We start from the raw sequence: 6,000 nt of genomic DNA, 5'->3' as shown, positions 1-6,000 counted from the left end.
ATGTTAAGAATCTTTTGTTGTTTTTCCTCTTTTCCCCCATTTCTGCCTTCTTTTGCATTAAACATTTTTTGGCATCCATTTTAATTTTCTTAATTGTATTTTTGAGCACATTTTTGGTTTTTAAGTTGTCCTGGAAAATATAACTGCTATCTTAATCTGCTTTATATTGATACCAACTTAATTTCAATAGCACACATTTATATATTCTTCTAATAGTGACCTATTCTCATTCTTCTTTGTTTTGTAATTGTCAAATTACATTTTTTTATGTCTATCAAAGATTATAATTATTACTTTATGCATTTTACTTTGAATAAAACAGAAAAAAATGTTACAAAATGACATTCTTTTATATTATGTAGCTGTGTTTACTGATGCGCCTTAACTCTTCACGTGGATTCAAGTCACTGCCTAGCGTCCCTTCATCTCAGCCGGAAGAGCGCTCTCAGTAATTACCGTAGGCTAGAACCACCACAGGCAGGTTGTCCTCGCATTCCTCCCGAGCCATACCTCAATTTTATCCTTCATTTCTTGAAGGATAGTTTTGCCATATATAGAATTTGTATGTTTGTAGCTTAGGAGGCTATATCAATAACAGACAAAATAGACTTTAAGGCAAATTGATTCTAGAGAAAAAGAGACATTTTATAATGATAAAATGATGAGCCCGCCAGGAAGACAGAACAAGTAAAAACATTTATCAAGGAGAGCCCTAAAATACATGAGCATTTCTGAGAAGTCTGCAGACTTTTTTCCAACAATTTGCAGGTTTTGTTGCACTGCTTTTGACTCCACATTTTCTGATAAAAGTCAGCTTTTACATCTTATTCAGAAGTGTTTGCATGTAAGTAGCTTTTGTTTTGTTGCTCTGAAGATTTTCTCTTCATCTTTGACTCTTCTCTATTGACCTATGATATTTCTAGGTATGAAGATATTTAAATTTATTTTATCTGGAGTTCATTGACATTCTTGGATGAGCAGACTAGTATTTTTCATGAAATTTGGGACATTCTTGACCAACATTTCTTCAAATATCTTTTCTTTCTTTCTTTCTCTCTTTTCTTCATGAAATTCCTGTTCTGTGTATGTTGGTTTCTTGTTCCTGTCTATAAGTCTCTGTGGACCTGTTCACTTATTTCATTTCTTTGCTCCCCAGACTGGATAATCTCTCTTGAACTGTGACATTTGATGAGTTTTTCTTCTGTTGGCTTTAATCTGTTTTTGATTCCCTCTGATAATTTTTTTTTCAGTTATTGTACCTTTCAGTTGCAAACCTATTTCTATTTGGTTCTTATTTATTTATTTTTTAATTTTAGTGAGACACCATTGTCATATTACTCTTTATTTCTTTAGATGTGATTTCCTTTAGCTCTTTAAATGTTTTTAATAGATGATTTAGAACTTTTATGAACTAAATCTAAAAGCTGAGGCCCCTTAGGGATATTATCTTATAGCTCCTTTTTGACTTTTTATGTGACACATTTCTTTTCTTTTTGCATATCTCAATTTTTTTTTGGTTGAAAATTAGACATTTTAGAAAATACATTGTAACAACTTTGGTATCAAGTCTCTTTTCCCACTGCTCAGATTTCAGGGTTATTGGAATTTTATTGTTTTTCTTATTGCTGTATATTTGTTCAGAGACTTACTTGAGCTAATTCTGTAGATTCTTTATTTCTGTAATATGTAACTGTTGAATTCTCTGGAATTTTTCAACTCAAAAATTTAAAATAACATTTTAAATTTAAAATAATTCTATTTTAAACCTGCCATCTTATGAGTCACATCTGATTCAGTATAACTAAGTGGTCAGCCAGTCCAAGTTTTGATGAGAAAATATCCTTTAATACATTGTCTATATATATATATATATATATGTATATTACCTTTGCCAAGGGGATCTGTGTAAGAAGACATACTTTCAAATTTCAAGTCATTTATAAGATAGGCTTAGCTTTCATTTCCTGCTTGCTAAGGGCCTCAGGTTCAGCCAAAAATTAAAGTAGCTTTCTTCTTAGCCAAGTCTTTCATGAGCTGTGTACATGCTTTTGCAGTATTTTAGATGTCCAGAGATATGTTGGAGCTTTTCAAATTTCCCTGTAGCCATTTCATTATCTAAGATTTCCTTTTAAATTCCTGGCCAGGCTTTTTCCAGATGCAATGTTGCTAGCAGACTGGAGTTGTTTCAGTAATGACCTGGGGGTAGTACTCCTCTTTTCCACCTTTGGCTAAGTTGAAATCTTATTAAAGTTTTGTTTTTTTTAAATTTAATTATGTCAGTAATAGAGATTTTTCATGAAACTGCATGTTTGAACATTTTATTGACCGTGTTTTGGAGATGGTGTTTCTTATGGAGCTCCAAAAGAATACAGTCCTGTCCATTGGCTGCAAGACTGTTAGCCTTTCATGGGTATGCAAAGCAGAGATCGGAACTGGGCCAACTTAAAATACAATTGACCTCGCTATCTAGAGATATTCAACAGTTACTCTTGTACAGGGGACTCTGTTCTTGTTCTAATCACCCTATTCATCCCATGGATGAAGGAGGATTCCATTAACTTAAACAGCAGAAACCGGCTGCATGCAGGATATTCGATGCTGGACAGGTGAGACTGTCAGCAGTGTGTTGGTGACCTTGTGGGAGAGGACGCTGCATGCCATGCACAGAGGTGGCACCTGAAGGAGTGAGACCAAGGCTGTGGGGAGTAGGTTCCGTACTAACCGGAGAGTGGGGTGCTGTTGTCTCAGGAGGCTGTGACTTGTTTGAATAACTGTGCTGGCTGGCAGAGTGGTGAGGCCAATTACCTGGGCAGGGAGCCTTCTTGGTTGGGTTAGTGAGAAGCATATCTGTTAGGGGCAGAGGAAGTCCTGGCTAGTCCTTGCAGGACTCATCAGGCTCAAAGACATCACAGCAGCACGTGGGATTCCAAGCCTTACAACACAGCGCTTGGCTTTGGTGAACAGAGTCTGGAAACGGTTCCTTTCAGTTGTTGCGTCGGTAATTTCGTCATTTTTGTAAAAGGCTGCGTTCACAGAGGTCCTCTCTCTGCCATCCCGGGAGCCATTCTTCGGTTGTCCTAGAACATTAGAATTTGGTTTTTGGCTGATGGAGGCTCTTCATTAAATGGAATCAGCCGCTGGAACTTTAGACAAGAGCTAATGAAAATGCTTCTAAAAGGACTATTGTGCTGCATGGAATTTTTCAAATGTGTTAGTTTTTTGTGTAGACATGCTAGAGAGAAGAGACACTCAAAGCTAAAACATATCAATCCAAAATGTTAATGGTGATTTTTCTCTCTGAGTGATTCAGCTATAAAGTGACAATTACTGCTTGTCTTCATGTTACTCTATATTTTAGAAATTTATATTATTTAACTATGTATTGTTCAGATAATCAGAGAGATGAAAAAAGTCTCTCCCTTTAAAATGGTTGACAATTGACAGCGATAATGAAGAGTCATGGCATAATGCCATTATAAATCATTATATGATTATTAATATAGAATATGAGAAATGACTTAGTTTTTGAGTAATATCTTTATCTTAATTCAGCATTTTATACCATTTCTATATTTGAGTGTGTTTTCTCATGTCTTTAAAAATAGGAATAATAAGACGGTATAGGGTTGTTGTAAGAATTAAATAAGATAGTACACTAAAAAGTGAGCACTTAATAAATTCTTAATAAATGTTGGGTCATAGTTCCTTCCAGAGCAGAAATACAGGCGCACTTGTGTACTACACAGTGGTGATAATACTGTGGGAGAAAGGGGAGTAGGAAGAGTTCGTGAATTACCTGCAGGACAGTTGTAGGCTTGTAGACAAGGCTTGTTTAAGGAGAGGAACACAAAGTATTCCAAGATTTTGCAACAGCGAAACATCACTGATTCAACATTTGTGGTTCTGCCTGGACCTGACATATTATCTCTAGACTGTAGAGTAAATTTCTTTTTTCAGTTTCCTTTTTGCAGTCACACTTATTCTATGTTTGTCCAACATTTACTCTAAGTTACTCTATGCTCTCTGTGTTTCTCACACACTCTTTTGTGATTGTTGAATATGCTTAGGCCATCAAAATACTGCAAAATATGTTTCTATAATTTTAATAGTTTCCTTACTTAATCATTTGTGTTTTCTACACATTTAATGCAAGTTTTCTATACAGTTTCAAGAATTCCATAGTGGATATCAGATACCCCAGCCTTGAAGTTTTATTTTTTTTTAATTTGCCTTTGCTACTTTTGGTATCATCATTCATCTGCAAGCTTACCTTTTAGAAATAAATTGGTGTTTATAATTAAAGATTGTATCTGTATATAAACTCATGCCATGTTTATATCCATGTAAAATGAATATGGCTATATGTTTTATATAAATTTATATATAGATAGGCATATATGATTTAACAAACTATAACATGAAAAAAAATTCTAGTTTAAGTTCTATGAAATCTAGATTGTTTTGATTTCTAATTTTTAACTTTTCATTATACTAATAAAAGTTAGTATGGAGAGGATTGCAAATATTTTAAAATTTATTTTTATACTTAAGCAAATTATGAAATATTGTAACTCATTTTGGTAATTAAGTATATAGCTTTAAGATTTTGATACATTCTTAAGATGAATGTTGCAGATTTCAAAATTCTTAATGCTCTTAAGTATATCTGTTTAATGTTTCACACAAATTCCTACAATCATTAATGTGAAGCAGTGCTTTCTAAGGCTATTATGTGCAGAAAATCTGTGGTCAAAGGATGAGAAATCCAGCTGCTTCTATTGCTGCAGTAGATTTAGAATAAAAGCTCTAATGTTTCTCAGAGAAAAAAAATAAACTGTATTCTAAAGGTTTCCACTCCCTGCAAGCAGGGAAAAAAGTAGCCCTGGAAAAACTTGTGAATGCTTTGTCATTTCTGCAAAACTGTGAAAACACACTGAAGCAGCTAGTTTACTCATCCTTGATTTCCCCGATGGCTGAGTTCCCATTAACTCACCAGAGAATGAGATGCAGACCCAGGGCCTTTACATGTCATTTTGACAAGACATAATGTCCGACCTTGTTTGTGTATGCCTTTCCCTTCTACCTCGAGCCCGCTTCACTACTGGTGGTCTGCCGTGTGCAACACAGATGTTCCTCTCGCCGCCGCTTGCTTTATTTTTCAAGTAGCTTCTGAGAGCATATGTTTCCAAGTGAGCTTGTTCCTTCCTTCTTCCAACGCCTTCTTGTGCTACATAAACAATCCTCATCTGCCCTCTCAGATCTGGGGCACACCAGACTTTCACAGATGTCGATTTCTTTTTCAGACTGCTTGCCTCTGGTGAACACAGTCTTCAGATAATGTCTCCCTTCCTTCTCTGTTCCAAATGACTTGGAATGCAGATTTTTTTCCCTCCTTTCAACTCAGTTTCCTTCTGTGACCCCAGCATGTTTTCGTCCCCTTTCTTCTAAGTCTGTCTTTGTACTAGCTCTCCAGATGGGATCAAGGATGAGCTCTTCCGGCGCCTCATTTTATTCTCCTTAGGACTGTTTGGCTTGCAGGAAAGAAAAAGGCAAGCTACATACGTTAAATATTTCGCATGTGGGGCTACCTATATTTATCTCATTTGTTTCCTTTTGAGGGTTTTTCATGTTTTACTTATTTGGTAGCTGCTATGTTTAATTATTTTCCCATTTTGGGACTAGTTCATTACAAAGGGGGCCACCACAAATATATGTACATAAATATAATATTGTGTATAAATGCATATAAAACATAGGGTAACAGATACTTTAATACCTACTTTTGTTTTCTTTTGTAAAAGAGGTACCTCTGCTTCTCCCTCATGTCTTCCACATGTGTTTGTTTGGCATCCTAATGCTGGTGCCCAGAGGACTTTCTGGCACATAGTAGCTTCTCAACAAAGCTGAAAAGGTCTCTCTTCACAAGGAATTTATATTTTAGTGTGAGAGACAGCTAATGAACAAGCACACATAGAATTAAGATAATTATGAGAGGATGCC

The sequence above is a fragment of the Cervus elaphus genome, chromosome 19, assembly GCF_910594005.1.
Source record: "Cervus elaphus chromosome 19, mCerEla1.1, whole genome shotgun sequence".
Lineage (NCBI taxonomy): Eukaryota > Metazoa > Chordata > Mammalia > Artiodactyla > Cervidae > Cervus > Cervus elaphus.
Note: the sequence above shows the minus strand (reverse complement) of the source record.